We start from the raw sequence: 18,724 nt of genomic DNA on the forward strand, positions 1-18,724 counted from the left end.
AAATATATGTCAGAAAAACAACAGCAAAAAAAAAAACTCTCTAAATACATCAAGTCAAAGGGGCTTTAACACAGAAAGTTAGAGGATTACTCAGACTCTAGAAGGTCCAGGGAAAAGGTCAGAGCAAAGGTCAGAGAAGCCACTGTTGGAATTCAAGACATTTAGAAATGTGTATATTGTAGAAACCACTACTGTGGATCTCAGCCCTCTGCTGCACCGAAGTAAGTGACTCTTAGGGGGAAGCCTGGAAATCTTGGCACATCTGCTGAGATGTCTGCCATCCTCGGATGCTCACGCGCTTGTGCATACCTGCAGCTGGAGAACAATGGCTTCTCCTCTTCTCCCTTGCAAATCTCAAACCAGTGTCTCTCATAGAAGATTCTAAATTGAAACTCCACTGGCAAGGGAATCTGAGAAGTGTAATTTACAAATTTCCAATCCTGCAATTAAGGAGAGCATTTAGAAGGATGGTCATTGAGGCGATAGGAGATAACTCTGCCCACTCTGAAAGCTCAGATGCTCTCTTCTCTCCTTCAGCTTCATCACTCTCCTGCTCCCTCTGCATCTGCCAAACCAATAACCTCATTAAAACTTCCAAGACTTTGATACCTTGATTTCATCCACTCTACCAGCTCCTTCCTCTTTTCTTGAAATCTTTGATTCCTTTGTCTTCAACCACTGCCTCTCTAAACAGTGTAAAATCCCAACGTTGTACCAATCCAACTCTCAGGTTCTTAGGTCCAAGCTCGCAGACATCATTGGGGGAAAAACTCTTACACCATGCAGATTGGTGTCATAAGTAGATTATAGCCTTGACAAGTCCCAAGTGAGCTATAGCTCTGATTCCCTACAAATACCATTTAAAGCTTAATAATACTCCTATTAGGTCTGACTGCTACCCATCTGCTTCCCACCCCACACTCACTCTAAGCGATGGTCTTATCACCTGGTCTACAGAGAAAATAAACAACATAAACTTGGTATTTCCTTGTGTTCTCTTCCTTCTCACATAAAGTTTCCATTATTATGGGTCCCTGTTTCCAGTTCCCACCACATTCCTCCTACTAGCAGGGGAGGCAACCGCCTCTTGCTCAAGATGGAATCCTCGGGGATTTTATCATTAGTTACTATCTGTCTTGCCTAGTTGCCTCAAATTCTCTCTTCCTGCCTCATTCCCTTCACCATGCAAGAATACTCAATTCTCAACCATCTTTAAAGAAGAAAGACCTTTTTTAACCATACACTTAGCCATTTTTCATTCTTTCTGCTTTTGTCCATAAGCAAGATACCTGGCTACCTGAATGAATAGTAGTTGTCTACACTCAGTTTCCACCTCCACTAACCTCACACTGGAAGATACTTTAGCATATTATTATTGGGTTCAGCTTCTGAGATGGTCAACAGAGTTTAAGTTTTGCTCGGACCAATTACTTAACTGTGTGACTAGTATAAGTCATTTAAATTCTGAAAATCTCTGATTGTTACCTTAAATCAGGGGTAATCACAACTTCTCAGGATTATGTGAAAAGTGCTTAGTTAGCACAGAGTCTGGAATGCAGTGAGTGCATTTTAAATATCACATGGCCTGCTTATTCCTTGAACTTCCATGATCTGACTGCCCCCTCTTCTAGTATTGACACTGCCCCCAGCAAGGACCCCAGTGACTGTGTTCTTAAAGGTGATAAACATTTTTCCATTTTTTAAAAGATAGCATTTTATTTAATTTCTTCAAGGTGTTCCACACTGTGTACCCCTCTGTCTTGATTAAAACCCAGCCTCAAAAGTGGGACACACAAGATGAATCACTTGGGTGGGAAAGGAAAGCGCTGCAACTTCTATTGACTGTAAGATGCACCATTATTTTATGTATTAGTAAGAAGGAAAAACACTGCCAATTAAATATGATATAGTGTTCTTGTCATTTACAAGTTTAGTTAATATTTCTTACAAGAACTCATTTAGATTCATGTAAACATACATTTATTTAGGGAACACAGATGGCTCAGTGGTAAAGAATCCACCTGCCAAACAGGAGACAGGGGTTCGATCCTTGGGTCAAGAAGATCACCTGGAAAAGGAAATGGCAATCCACTCTAGTACTCTTGCCTGGGAAATCCCATCAAGAGGAGCCTGGCAGGCTACAGTCCATGGGGTCGCAAAGAGTCAGATACTACTTAGTGACTAAACAACAACAAAATACATTTATTTAAATATACAAATAATGGTGGTATGATTTGTTGTAACTGAATTCATATATGTGTGGACACTGCTTTTCAGGCAGATTATTTAACAACTGTTTATTATTATTTACTGATCTGTTCCCTGGTGGCTCAGAGGGTAAAGCATCTGCCTGCAATGTGGGAGACCTGGGTTCAATCCCTGGGTCAGGAAGATCCCCTGGAGAAGGAAATGGCAACCCACTCCAGTATTCTTGCCTGGAGAATCCCATGGAGGGAGGAGCCTGGTAGGCTACAGTCCACGGGGTCACAAAAAGTCGGACACAACTGACTGACTTGACTTTTCACTTTCTATTTACCAACTGAGCCACCAGGGAAGCCCAGGTTTTCTTCCTCTATCTTTTCATCTGTCTTCTTGCCTCCTGTCTCCTCCCTCTTTCCTTTCCCTTCCATGAAATTCTTCATTGTTTAGACAGTCCTATAACTTCATCTACTGCCTATATGCTGATGACTTTCAAATCTGTCTCCAACAGATCCCTCCCGAATTCCAGACTCAGTGAATTTCTCCACATCCATACCATGACTATTTCAAATTCACCAACTCTGAAAGTGAATTTGTTGTCCCCTTAAAATTTGCCCCTCCCCTCATCATAGCAAAAGGTATCATCATTTGAGTTGCCCACTTTAGAAGCTTGAAATTTATTCTTTCAGCTCCCACTTTACACTTTCAGATATGATACCTTCCAAATGCCTCTCAATTCTGTCACCCGCTCTCCTTCTCCACTGTTACCGTTCTAATTTAGTCCCTGGCTGCAACAGAAAATATGTTACGAGAAAGGCCAATAGTTGCATCCACAATGTAAAATTGAAATGAAAAAATAATTTGCATCATTAGTTTATCATGCTAGAGTTACTGAGATAATCAAAATGGTCTGAAACAAAAACATCTGCTGCTAAAGAGTGTGCCAGAACTCAACACAATATTGTTTTAAGCCGATAATTAACTGGGATGCTGAACTGATTTTTTCTATCCCATAATTTGGTGTCTAGTGACTTAAATATCTGGCTGTTAGAGAAAATCCCATTATTATTTGGCAAACGATTTTAGACTGGATTGATTAGCCATGAAATGAATGCAAGTGATTTGCACAGCTTAAATATGCAAGTAATAGTTTAAATATGAGATGACATTGACAGCTTTCCAAATAGTGCCGATATTCTAATAAAGCTATTCACTAACATATATCAGTATAATCCTTATACATTACCATCCAATTTTTTCTTTATAGTTTCAGAATTTCCCATTTTTATCTTGACTAAATTCCTAAATTCTTCATTCTAACACCTTTCAGAGGAAAACAATAGAATGGGAAAGACAAGAGATCTCTTCAAGAAAATGAGAGATACCAAGGAAACAATTCATGCAAAGATGGGCTCAATAACGGACAAAAACGGTATGAACCTAACAGAAGCAGAAGATATTAAGAAGAGGTAGCAAGAATACACAGAAGAACTATACAAAAAAGATACTAATGAGCCAGATAATCATGATGGCGTGATCACTCACCTAGAGCCAGACATCCTGGAGTGTGACGTCAAGTGGGCCTTAGGAAAAATCACTATGAACAAAGCTAGTGGAGGTGATGGAATTCCAGTTGAGCTATTTCAAATCCTAAAAGATGATGCTGTGAAAGTGCTGCACTCAATATGCCAGCAAATTTGGAAAACTCAGCAGTGGCCACAGGACTGGAAAAGGTCAGTTTTCACTCTAATTCCAAAGAAAGGCAATGCCAAAGAATGTTCAAACTACCGCACAATTGGACTCATCTCACACACCAGCAAAGAAATGCTCAAAATTCTCCAAGCTAGGCTTCAATAGTACATGAATCAAGAACTTCCAGCTGTTCAATCTGGATTTAGAAAAGGCAGAAGAATGAGAGATCAAATTGCCAACATCCACTGGATCACAGAAAAAGCAAGAGAATTCCAGAAAAACATCTACTTCTGTTTCATTAACTACACTAAAGCTTTTGATTATGTGGGTCACAACAAATTGTAGAAAACTCTGAAAGAGATGGGAATACCAGAACACCTCTGAGAAACCTGTATGCAGGTCAAGAAGCAACAGTTAGAACCAGACATGGAAAAATAGGCTGGTTCCAAATTGGGAAAGGAGTATGTCAAGGTTGTATAATGTCACCTTGCTTATTTAACTTATATGCAGAGTACATCATGCAAAATGCCAGATTTGATGAAGCACAAGCTGGAATCAAGATTGCAGGGAGAAATGTCAATAACCTCAGATATGCAGATGACACCACCTTTATGGCAGAAAGCAAAGAGGAACTAAAGAACATTTTGATGAAAGTGAAAGACAGTGAAAAAGCTGGCTTAAAACTCAACATTCCAAAAACTAAGATGATGGTATTCGATCCCATCACTTCATGGCAATTAGATGGGGAAACAATGGAAACAGTGACAGACTATTTTCTTGGGCTCCAAAATCACTGCAGATGGTGACTGCAGCCATGAAATTGAAAGACACTTGCTCTTTGGAAGAAAAGCTATGATCAACCTAGACAGCATATTAAAAAGCAGAGACATTACTTTGCTGACAAAGGTCCATCTAGTCAAAGTTATGGTTTTCCAGTAGTCATATATGGATGTGAGAGTTGGACCATAAAGAAAGCTGAGTGCTAAAGAATTGATGCTTTTGAACTGTGGTGTTGGAGAAAACTCTTGAGAGTCCCTTAGACTGCAAGGAGATCCAACCAGTCAATCCTAAAGGAAATCAGTCCTGAATATTCATTGGAAGGACTGATGCTGAAGCTGAAACTCCAATACTTTGGCCACCTGATGCGAAGAACTGACTCACTGGAAAAGACCTTGATGCTGGGAAAGATTGAAGGCAGGAGAAGGGGCCTACAGAGGATGAGATGGTTGGATGCTATCACTGACTCGATGGACATGAGTTTCAGCGAGTTCTGGGATTTCATGATGGACATTTAAGCCCAACATGCTGCAGATCATGAGGCTGCAAAGAGTCAGACAACACTGAGCAACTGAACTGAACACCTTTCAGCAATGGGGGACTGTGGTAAATATAAAACAAGCTACATTGATAGTTGCAGCTTTATTGCTAACTTTATTCTCCTTTTCCAATATTTACATTTTAGGTGCAGACAAGTTTGGTTGAAAAGCACAAAACCCAAAACCACAGTATACAGTTTGAAGAGAAATGCAAAGAATCTCAATTGTACATGGACTGATAGTCATTAAAATGTTTGTCTAGAAAAATTGGAAAGCCTAATTGTACTATAAAATATCTCTCAGCCTTTCAATGGTAGCTTATACTTTTCTATTTCCTGAATGATTTCCCTTATTTTTCATCTCCTCTTTACTTCCATCGTTGCTGCCCAGTTAACACTCCCCTGTCTCTTATTGGCTTTCCTAACAGCTCTTCCCGTCTTATCAATTTTAAAGGTATCCACAGCTGCCAGAGTCATCTTGTCATCTTTTTAAAATCTAAACCCGGTTATATCTTTGTTGTTTTATTGTTGTTATTTAGTCACTAAGTCATGTCCAACTCTTTTGGGACCCCATGGACTGTAGCCCACCAGGCTCCTCTGTCCATGGGATTTTCTAGGCAATAATAATGGAGTAGGTTGTCATTTCCTTCTCCAGGGTATCTTGCCAACCCAGGGATTGAATCCATGTGTCCTGCATTACAGATGGATTCTTTACTGCTGAGCCAACAGGGAAGTCCATCTTTGTTGCTTTTTTTTGGTCAAACCCTTTTAATGGTCTGCAGTACACAGAGGATAAAGTCCAAGTTCCTGAATACTGCACACAGAACTTTTTCTTGATGTAGCTCCACCTTACCATCTAGCATCACCTTTTTCTTGATCTAGTTCCACCTTACCATCCAGCATCACATTTAGCCATTTCTGCACCAACAGACCTCACTCCACTCCTGGGTAACCATTCAGATGTTCTGCACTGTGTGCTATCTTTATGACACTGCATACACAAGTGTCACTACTGGAAAGCCCTTTACCCCTCTCCCATATGGCAACCTTTCTCAGCCCCCAGAGCCTCCTACTCTGGACAATCTTCCACTACTGTCTAAGCAAAATTAATTGCTCCCTCTTTTAAGCCAGGACCCTGGTGTTAATATGTCTCTATTGTTGCAACAGAAAGTGAAAGTGAAGTCTCTCAGTCGTGTCCAACTCTTTGGGACCCCATGGACTGTAGCCTACCAGGCTCCTCCATCCATGGGATTTTTCCAGGCAAGAGTACTGGAGTGGGCTGCCATTTCCTTATACAGGGGATCTTCCCAACCCAGGGATCGAACCAGGGTCTCCTGCATTGCAGACAGATGCTTTACCGTCTGAGCCACCAGGGAAGCCTGTTGCACTGAATCCTCCTAAACTGTAACTGCTTGTTCACATGTCTCATTTCCCATTAGGCTCAGAGCCACTTGAAGAGAAGGACTGTATCTTCTCTATTATTTTTATCTCCAATAGTAATGAGTAGCTAACAATAATAATAAATGTTAGTGATTACACACTAGGACTGTATCAGGTGCTAATCTGCCTCCCCCACTTAATTGTTACAATACCCCATTATGAAGTGGGTGATTTTATTAGCCCCATTTTATAGATAAGGAAAGTAAAGCAAAGCACAAAGTAGGTGCTCAATAATGTTAATGAATGTTGTTGCTTTTTAAAAAATTTAATGGAGTCATATCATCATTACTCCTGAGAGCTTCCAGAAGCTATCACAACTGAAAGTGGATATCTTGGTGCGGCAGGGTACATGCAGTGTCCTGAGGCTGGCTATTTGGTTTGGGAAGACCCAGATTACCTGCCATTCTGAATTCAACTCCACATATAATGGGCTTCAAGAGTAACTGCATTGTTTTTTGTTTTCCTTTCACATGGTATACTGACTTTGTAAATCATTTTCCTTTCCCCTGATTTCATCTATACCTAACTAACGTGAATCGTTGGAATTAATACTTCTTGCCAATTTCCTTAAAATGTCTAACACAGAGATAAGGTTGCCAGACCTGGGAAGAAAAAAATGCCCACCTCAAAACCAGTAAGCGAGCAGTTCTTATGCTAATTTTATCTAGTCTAAATCCTCTCTCCAGCTAGGCTCACTATTAAGATGGATTTGAGAGTTATCCTAGATTATAAGAGACCATTGCTCTATGAAACTTGCTTTACAATTCTTCAGCTACATCACTGCACATGAGCATATGAACTTAGATTAACCAATATGGGTTGTTTCCAGAAAACATTTTCATTTTAACCACTCCAATTTGCTAAGCCCAAATGCATAATAAATGGGCAGGGTGGGGGGACGGGGCGGGGGGAGGGTGGTGGCGCAGTGTAGGTAGGGGCGGGGTGGCTGAGTGGAAGGCCAGAGGCTAGGTATTTGTAGTTCAAGGATTGGTGCCAAGTCACACAGTTTGTAGCAACTACCTATTGCCCACCATGAAGCTGGCCCTGCCAGTGAGGGAGAGAAGTGTTACAAAAACACCTTTAGCCCCTAGACTAATTCACCAGAGATATCCACAACCCATATTGAAAATCACAGAAAAATAAGTTCACTAATAATCTATTGAGTTCTTCTAGGTGAAATCCACACCTCATGTGACATAGACAGATGAGGAAAAGGGAAATCAGAAGCAGAATAATAAAGTAGCTGAACCCGAGGATTTGACCATCTGGTTCTTCTGTTGGGAGACTCACGCCTGTCACCTTTACTTTGTACTCAAGATACCTTTGTTATTACAAAAGGAAGTGATGGGGGAATTCCCTGGTGGTCCAGTGGGTTAGGATTTGGCACTTTCACTTCAGAGGCCTGGGTTCAAGCCCTGGTTGGGGAACTGAGATCCCACAAGTCATGTAACATGACCAGATTTTTTAAAATTACTTGAATAAAAGAAAACAGAGTAATAAAAGACCACTTCTCCAAGGGAATGAGTTAGTGAGTGAAACCAGGGCACATGCCCACATACAAAGAATTCTGTACACCTTTGCATCTATTCCTTTCAATTCTCTCTGCTGCTTCTTGCTCATGGATCCTGCTGCCTCTTGAATTCTTGATAACTCTCTGTGTTTTGTTATCCCCAGATACAAGAGGATCTGATTGGCTCCACAATTCACAATCGTACCTCCTGAGCAACCTCTCACACCAGGCCTGTAGAATCTAACAGAGAGCAGACCATGTCTGTTCATTTATATCCCCACCCTAGTCTCAGCTCTCAGCCCAAGACTGATGAGTATAGGAGTACAAATACCTCAGCTCCCTCAACCCTGATGGGATTGTCTGTGATGAGATCCTCATGTCTCCAAACCTCTCTACAGAATAGTTACCAAGTTACTTTCTGTGGGATTTTGCTTGACATCCCACCCTGTTTGTCTTCCTTTCAACCTTGTCCCATGTCCCCATTGCTCTAGATTTTTCTGGGAAAAATTCCTATATCAAGGGTCCTATGACAGCAAGACAAACTCTACATTCTATTTGAAGACTCTTTTCATCAGGGCACTTGCACACAATTATCCCAGGGCCTGCTTTTGGGGAGCCAATCTCAGAAAAGGCATTTCATATTCTCCTTTTGGGAGTTTTCAATCTGCCCTTCTTATGAACCTGCTTTATGGATTTTGGCTTATGTTCATAAATAAGAAAAAGCCATTTTACATTCTGCTAAGCCATGTAGAGATTGGCTGTTTGTGAGGCAGAAGTTGATCTTTGATCTATTCAGCTGTGATTAGAGGTGCAGGGTCATGTGGAACAGAGAGCATCATAACCTGTGCAGACCCTCTATCAGGGGCTTGGCCATAGGCTTTGGGAGCCTCTCTGACATAAGAAGCAGAATCCCTGAGCTAGAAAGCTCCCTTGAGAACACTTTCATATTTATCTGGATAATGCCTCTTGGGCATATGTATGGCAAGGTGATAACAAGTAAAGGCAATGATTGCAAACAGCGTATGTCAAATTGAAGAAACCAAAGTGCTCTCAGGGGTGGAAATAGTATGGAAATGATGATGTGTCAATTGCAATCATAAAGCAGCACCTTAAAATGTGAAAGACAAAGACACAAGAAACAAACGGGAGTATAGTATCAAGAGGGAAAGCACACCGACAGGTATGTGCAAGCACGCACACACGCGCACGCAAACACACATACACCCACCCACACACATCACCTCGTCCCACTAAGAGCAACTGGAGGTTGAACAACATTTAAGAACCTTACATGAGAATGCTGTCTCCTTAATTTTCCTTTAACTCACTCACAGGGGAAGTCTGACCACCCATGGGGAAGAAACTGATGACAGCTATTTACAAGGCAGCAAGGGTACACCTTTACTTATGGTTGTATTCTGCTTTTAATTTTTGAATTGTTAGGTATCTATCATTCATTCTGTAAATTGCATACAGCCGCCTAGTAGGTGATTTGCAGATTAAATCACTTAACTGTAAGAATAACAAAATACTAAAAATTCCTCTATACTCAATAACTATTGATACTTATCCTAACTCACACACAGACATCATAATATAAAATAACACTACAAAACAGCCATTAAATGAAAGAAATCACAAAACATATAAAGTGTTTTTAAAGGAAATGAGGAGAAACGTCCACAAACATTCCTCTACCCAAATTTGTTCGTGATTACCTCACATAGCACAATGGTCCAAACTCTACCCACGAAAGGGAGGGGAAAAAAACCAGTGTTCTCTAAGGGACAAATGAAGGTTTTACTTTTTATTCTTGAACTATTACTCTTTGTTGCCTGACAGGACTTTTTCTTTGTATTAAAAGGAATTGTGGCAGAGAGCAGGGAATAAAAGCCATTAAGACTTGGTACCTGCTCCTATGGGGATGGTGAGCATGGGCATAATCATAAAACAAAGGAAAACATGTTATGTATTCTCATTCCAGCTGATGAAATCAGGGTTAGCCTCAAGGAAGAGGTCTACATCTTTGAACCAGACTTGAGAGAAGCATGTGCTACGTCACTTCAGTCGTGTCCAATTCTTTGTGACCCTATGGACCATAGCCCACCAGGCTCCTCTGTCCATGGGATTCTCCTGGCAAGAATATTGGAGTGGGTTGCCGTGACCTCCTCCAGGCGATCTTCCTGACCCAGGGATTGAACCTGCATCTCCAAAGTTTCCTGCATTGGCAAGCAGGCTCTTTACCACGAAAGCTACCTGGGAAGCCCTAAAAGAAGGATACGATTTCCAAAAAACATGGGGTGGGGGGCAGGAAATAGGAAACTCCAAGGGCTCATTCCTGTGATTACCACTTTCCCTTACCACAGGTAACTCCTTTAAGTATTACCTTCTTTCTCTTTCAGAGCTTCTCATTCATCTGTCCTTAAAAGGAGAAGCAGGGAGCCCAAGTGGATCTTTTTCTTTCAAAAAGAAGTAATTATTTGTTTCTGAAAAGTTTCTCAAATTTATCTTAGTCTCCATTACCACTTCTGCTAAAGTTCAGACTTGCATTATTGTTCCCCCTTGACTTTTGCAAGAGTCCTGTATTTCTAGTCTCCAATCAAATTGCTAGCACTCTTAGACCAATATTTTCAAAATAAGGTTCTAATCATGTCAGTCTTTTCACTCAAAATCCTTCAGTGGAACCCAAACAACTGCCAAATTGGGTACACATCCCTCAGTTTAGCATTCAGATCAACACAAATTTTCAGACCAAAATGAAGAGAGGGCAATATCATGTTCACAAAGCAGAAAGACCAGCGTCCAGAAGACATGGTGCTATGTGCTAAGTCACTTCAGTCATGTCCAGTTCTTTGTGATCCCCATAGGCAGTAGCCGGGCAGGCTCTTCTGTCCATGGGATTCTCCAGGCAAGAACACTGGGGAGGGTTGCCATGTGCAGTTGCAATGAAAAGCCAAATAAGGTTTCTTGTGAAACTTAACAAGCTGGTTCTAAACTTCATATGGAAGAGCAAAGGGGAAGGAATGGGCAGGATAGTTCTGAAGAGGTAAAAGAAGTGGGATGTTCTCCCTTCCAGAAATTGAGACTTATTCTAAAGTTATAATATATAAGAAGCAATGTGCCACTATTGGTGCAGAGATGGGGAAAAATTTTTTACATGAAGCAATATTCATAGCCCAGATACTGTCCTTTGAATTTATGGAAATGTCTATATATGACAGAGGTGGCACTAATGAATCAATGAGAAAAAGTTACTGTTGGAATAATTAATTTAATTTAGGGGGAAAAGTTTATCACCACGTATTGAAATACACTCCAGGTGGATTAAACATTTAAATGTGTTATGGCAAATTTTTGTGTGTACAATAAAATATAGAATAATTTTATGATCTTCAAGTGGGAAAGGATTTCTTAAACAAGAGTGAAAAGTATTCATCATAAAGGAAAAGATTTACATATTTAATTCAGTTAAAGTTCAAAACATCTGGAAGATGCCTTAAAAGAAAAAAGATACATATCAAATCTGTAAAAGATATATGTAATGCATATAACTGATAAAGGTTTGGTATCCAGAATATATAAAGAACACCTAAAAACCAATAAGAAATATACAAACAAATCAGTAGAAAGATAGCAAAACAAAACTGTCAACTCACAAAGGAAAAAGCTCAAAAGGCAATAAACATAGAATGCCCAATCAATTGCTGATGACAATGTAGAACAATGGAAACTGAGAGTTCACATTGGTACAATTTTGGTGAGCAATTGGCAACATTAAAACAAGTTGAGTACACATACCTTAATCTTAATCTAGCAATTTCTCTCCTATTTATTGTATATTTCAGAAAAAGTTTCATGCATGTACCCAAGGAGTCACATGGCCACCCATTTCCTCATCATGTGTTCATCAATTATTAATTCATCTCCACTGTTTTCTTTGGTGTGGAGCTTCTCTAGTTCTTATCCATCTTTTGGGATGCACTGTGGAAGGTGTGGGGGAAAAGATTTTGAACCCTCCAGCTTGCTCTGCTCATAAGTATTAGAGTTAAGAAAGAAGCTTTGTTCCTTACATCATATACAAAAAAAAGCTCAAATGGCTTAAAGATCTAAATGTAAGACCTGAAACCATAGACTCCTAGAAGAGAACGACAGGCAGGACACTCCTGTGTACAGCAAAGAAAATCATCAATAAAACAACCTACTAAATGGGAGAAATATTTGAAAATGATATGACCAATAAGAGATTAATATCCAAAATATATAAATAGCTCATACAACTCAATATAAAAAAACAATTTAAAATGGACAAAAAACCTAAATAGATATTTTTCCAAAGAAGACAAACAGATGGTTAACAGGCACATGAAAAACACCCAACATTGACAATTGTTAGAGAAATGCAAACCAAAACCACAATGAGATATCATCTCATACCTGTCAGAAAACCACCTGTCACACCCTGGTGGTCCAGGGGTTAAGACTCCATGTTTCCACTGCAGTGGGCACAGGTCTGATCTCTGGTTAGGGAACCAAGATCTTGCATACTGTGTGGCTAAATAAAATTAGAAAAGATCTACAAATATATTACAACATTGTCAAGGAAGCAGAGAAAAGGGAACCCTTGAACACTGTAAGAATGTAAATTGGTACAGCCACAATAGACAATGTCCACTATAGATGTTCTTCAAAAAACCAAAAAATAGAAACATCATATAATCCAGCAATCCACTCCTGGTTATATATCCAAAAACAAAAACTCTAACTTGAAAAGACACATGCATCCCAATGTTCACAGCAACATATTTACAATAGCCAGGACATGGAAGTAACCCAAATGTCCCTCAACAGATGAATGGATAAAGACAATAAATATTGGATAAAGTAATATTCCAATATCAATGGAATATTACTCAGCCATAAAAAGAACAAAATTCTGCTATTTGCAACAATGTGGATGAACCTAGAGAGTACTATGCTTTGCAAAATTAATCAAACAGAGAAAGACTAATACTGTCAAAAACTGGAAACATCCATCAAATGGATAAAAAAATTGTGGTATATTTATACAATGGACATACATAGCAATAAAAATGAAAAACAGCACAGCTACAGACAACAATGTGAATAAATTTTACAAACACAGTTTTGAATAAAATAAATCAGATATAAAAAAATACATAGATCATGAACCCATCCGTATGTAGTTCAGAAACAGGCAACACCTAAAGGGGTCTATTTGTAAGAGTTCTAACTATAAAGTAAATCAAGGACATTACTACCATGAAAATGCAAATAGTGGCTACTTCTAGAGAGAAGGGAGATATGTGTGACTTAAAAAGGCCGGGGGACACAGAGAGAGTTCCTGGATGGTTTCTGGAAATATACACTTTTGCCTAAGTAGTGTTACATGGACATTCACTATACCATTTCAAATATATTAAGTTTCAAAACATTTATAAGCTAATTGGGGAAATGTTAACAGTATTATGGAATTGTTGTCAATGTTTTTAGGTGAGATGATGTACTAAGGTTGGGTATTTTATGTGATCTTTTAGTGCGTGCATGTGTGCTAGTCACTTCCTTCATGTCTGACTCTTTGCGACCCCATGGACTGTAGCCCGCCAGGCTCCTCTATCCATGGATTTCCCAGGCAAGAATACTGGAGTGGGTTGCTATGCCCTCCTCCAGGGAGTCTTCCAACCCAGGGATTGAACCCGAGTCTCCTGCATCTCCTGCATTGCAGGTGGATTCTTTACCCATTGAGCCACCTTTTAGAGATGTGTACCAACATATTTACAGATGAAATATTTGATGTCCTGAGATTTTATTCAAAATAATCTGTGAAGAGTGGAGAGTGGGTCAGAGCACAGACCGAGACAAGACTGGTCAGGTATTGATAAACATCAAAGGAGAGAAATGGGAACAGCAGTTGTCTATACTTTGGGTGTTGTTTTTACATTCTATAGGAAAAAGGTTTTTTAAAAAATTTAAACATACTCAGAGTCTCTCTTCCTCAGATTCATGGACAGGGAGAGACAAAAATTACTAAAGAGGAGAGAATTAGGATTAGAAGCACAGATATGTTAAGAAAAGGGAGGCTGGCTTTTCTTCCAAGGCTGAGAAAAAGATAAGTTTACAGCGAGAAAAATAGAGACCCAGTGAACTAACATCAAGTAACATCTATCCCATTAGCAGGCTTCCCAGGTGGCTCAGTGGCAAAGCAGGAGACCCAGATTTGATCCCTGAGTCAGGAAGATCTCCTGGAGGAGGAATGGCAACCCATTCTAGTATTCTTGCTTGAGAAATCCCATGGACAGAGGATTCCGGCTGGCTACAATCTAGGGTTGCAAAAGTCAGACACAAATTAGCAATTAAACAACAACAAATCCTATCAGCAAAGTAAGAAGCACGTTCCTCTCCATGGAGGAAGCCCAGGGGGAGACAGAACTGGCCCTGAAGAGGAAACAATTTGAACCATCTTCTTTATGGAGATATAAGTTAAGTTGGCAAAACTCAAATAGAAGGTAAAATTGGTAAATTGATAATGTCATAGTGTCATACCTTTTGGTACTCAAATTTCTTAGTAGGATTCTCACTGTGACACAATTTACAAAGATTTCTAAAACTTAGTAATCCAGCATTCTTAGTTTCACCCTTAACTAACAGGTTAGGTATTCTGAACTTTGTCCCTGGGCTATAAGTCAGCTCTGGTATATGGTCAGATCACCTCTGATTTCCAAAGCTGAAAAACCTGACCTTCTTTATCTTCTGCTAAAGTTGGGGAAATAACTGTCCTAAAGCACAAAAACCTGATCAGTTTCCCTGAGGAGCAAGGACTCTTGAGCTTTGGTTATTTATCACTGGAGCTGTTGTTTTCTTAGAACAGATTTAGGCAATGGATTTAGTAAACCTGAGGAAAGAGCCTCCAATTACATAAGTAAAAGCAAACACATCACCTCAGTTCTTGCTTGATTGACAAAACACAGTGAATACATGTCTCTGGCAAAGTCAAAACTTATCCCTTCATCACATTTTCCACATCCAGAAAATCATTTGTACCACGACAATAATTTCCTTATTATTCAAAGCATGCATCTTTGATGAAAATGTTTCCTAGAGAATACCCGCCATGCTTGGGATACTGTACCCCTATCCAAAACACACCACTGATATTTGCAACACACTCCTACCAGGTACACACTCCTACCAACATGAGCATCCTCTTGACCTGTGACCCACCCTTGCACCACCATCTCACACCCAAATTTCACCTCTACCCCCAGTCAGAAGTAGCTTACCAGCCATAACATGCTTTCATCATGTTTTGGACTCTTCCCATGAATCTCAGGGGTCTACAAATAACCTCTTTAATTTTTCTCATATCCACAGTGGTCACTGCACCTTCTGAATCCTCAGTTTCCTCATCTATAAAATGAGAGGGCAGATAATGGACTCCAAGATCATTACAAGCTCTGTAATTCCACAATTCCTTGCTATCTGTGCATGAGGTTAAGCTGAGCAAGTGAATAAGTCAACTTTGGTTGTCAGCTGTCTGCCCAGCCTCTTGTGTCAATGTTCTGTACACACCCTAACAGAACATTTTCTCATCTGAGAATTCTGTAATATCTGTGAAGGAAGTTCAGTTTACTTTAACAAGAAGAATTGTTTAATTTTTTTTTGTTTGTCTTTTTAAGTGGATGAATTATAACCTTATCTTTGCACTGTGATGTCTCTCTTCACAACTAGTTCTCATGAGTTTAGTTATGACCAGGAATAAGCACAGATTATTATCAAAGTGTAGTGGGAATTGTTTAAAATTTATTCTTAGGCCAAGCCTTGGCCTCCTGGGTCCTCTTACTACATCTGGGACTATCTGTGGGCATCATCAATTTAAATGCATCCCATGCTGGATCTCCTATACCACAACACCTTATGCAGTTGGATATGCTCCATTTGGAGTTTTTCTTGTTTACGTCTTACTTATTTTTGGATACTGTCTCAGGTACAATTTTTGGTAAGTTGAATCAGTGTCACCAAGGTCCAATAAGGAGAACAAAACCCATGCTAGGCAGTTCAACAGAACTAGAACCTTATAGAAGGAAGCATCCAAAGGGAGCTGGAAACAAAACAGGGGTTTCTGGTGGGAACTGGACCACAAAGGATGAGACCTCCAGGCCAGAACTGGAACCACGGAGGAGACACAGCATTGCTAGATGCAGTGGCAAAGCAGAGTAGGGGAGAGAAACACCATCCCAAACTTCTATCTCTTGCCGGAACTCCCATTAGCTGAACCTCATCAGAAGGCAGTGGGTGAGGGAACCCAAGCAATGCAAGCAGCCCCTTGGGAGTCAAGGCGGGGAAGGGCAGGGGATGGATCCTAGAGAAAACAAATGAATAACCTGTACAAGTACTGGAAAAGGAAACACAAATAACCAAATCATAGGAAAACGTGTTCAACCGTGTTAGTAATTAGGGAAATGGAACTTTAAAGTACAATCAGATACCATTTCACCTCACACCAAAAACGTTAAAAAGCCAAGTGTTGATGGACATGTTCAGCAGTGGGAACACATGTGCACATCACTGGGCGTGCAGACTGGAGAGCACAGTGACATGGTAATAACGTTGGTGCTGAACATATTCTGTGCTCCTGCGATTCCATTTCTAAGATTTACCCTCCAGGGAAATCCAGCAATGTGCACAAGAGTTGTGTACAAAAACATTCATAGGCGCATTGCTAAGGACCGCAAACCACCAAGCTAAAACCTACCCTAAATGTCTACTAACAGGAGAATGGATAAAGTGTGCTTTATTCTTATGATGGAATACCACATAAAAATGAATTAACTGTACCTACACACACTAACACAGATGAATGTCACAGGTGTAATTTTGAGCCAAAAAGGGTAAGTAGGAAAAAACTTTAAATGATCCTATTTACATAAAATTCAAAAAACACGTGAAGTTATATATACTGTTTAAGGAATGAATTACATATGGAAAAGTGTAAAGAACAATAATTCAGAGGCGTGTTATTTCTGTGTGGGAGTAAGGTGGAGGCCCACAAGCATAGCTACTCTTTTTTAAGTATGATATACACTTCATAATTAAAAACAGGACTTTAGAGGTCCTAAAAGTTCATACTCCCTCTCCCTAATTGTAAATGGGAAGAAAACAGCAGTAACCATCACACACATTTATGTAGTCTTGGTACTTTCACTATGGCTACTGACCATGACCAAGTTGCTGATGTTGTCTGTGTTATTTCAGTTTCCACAGTGAAGACAATAGTAACAAATACTAGTGAAGTGAGGATAATAGTAACACTTTCATAGAATGATTATTAAATAATAGAGCGCATGGGAAATGCTCTGCAAAAGGGCCTGGCACCCAGCAGGAGGCAGATGTCTATTATTTTGCTCACATCATGCACCAGCTTAGAGTGTTCCCCTCTATCTACTGAATGGTACTCATCCAAGGCCTGCAGACCCTCCCTTTCATGCTAGCTGACTTCTCCCTCTTTTAAATACTTAGACCTCCTGTTGTCTGAATCATTTATGAGGCATTTGCTGCTGCTGCTGCTAAGTCGCTTCAGTCGTGTCCGACTCTTTGTGACCCCATAGATGGCAGCCCACCAGGCTCCGCCGTCTCTGGGATTCTCCAGGCAAGAACACTGGAGTGGGTTGCCATTGCCTTCTCCGTTATGAGGCATTTACCATGTATTTAAAAGGCAAGTGATTTATATGAGAGGAAGAGAAATCAGAGTATCCCATGTATTTATTTATTTATTCATTCATCCTTTATGAGGCATTTATCAGGTATTTATTCTTTTATTCATTCAGCATCTCATGGGCTAAGTACTTGGGAACATAGAAGTGACTAAAACAAATACAGTCACCACATCCAGGATCCTGTGGCCTGGGGAGGGAGACATTCATTCAACAAATGAGCAGGCATATAATTATTTAATCCAGCTGTTGCTAAGTGCTATCAAGATGAATGTGGGATGCACTGAGAACCTGTCAGAGAGGAAGCTCACCAGCCTGCAGAGTCAAGAAAGATTTCAAGGAAATGACATTCAAGTTGAGACTTAAAGGATACACTGTTTCTACTGTCACCATAGACAATAAATATTTGTTTAGGATCTATAACCTGGGTGGAATGTCTATGCACATGTACTTACAGAAAAAAACAGCTGCAGGAGGTACCATGCTTTAAGTACCAAATGAACAGAATGTACCTTATACAGATGTTTGGAATCCCCAAGGGCTAGAGACCGTCTTAGAAACATTTTATATAAAACATGAGATTTGAGCAGGGCCTTAACTGGAGAGGCAGAAAACTAAGACAAGGGAGGGAGAAAACAGGTATTCCTGATAGGGGAAAATAAAATATATGGGCAGAGCTAGGAAAAGGCAGGACAGATTTAGACAGGTTGCTTGAATCAAGGAGTGACGTAGGAGGTAATTAAAGACAAAGGGTTGGGTCATGGAGGGGCTTGCTTTATCTTACATGGAATTTTCTTCCTTTTTTGAAGGAATGGCTTTCTTTGAGAGTCTCAAAGAAAG

The sequence above is a fragment of the Dama dama genome, chromosome 33, assembly GCF_033118175.1.
Source record: "Dama dama isolate Ldn47 chromosome 33, ASM3311817v1, whole genome shotgun sequence".
Lineage (NCBI taxonomy): Eukaryota > Metazoa > Chordata > Mammalia > Artiodactyla > Cervidae > Dama > Dama dama.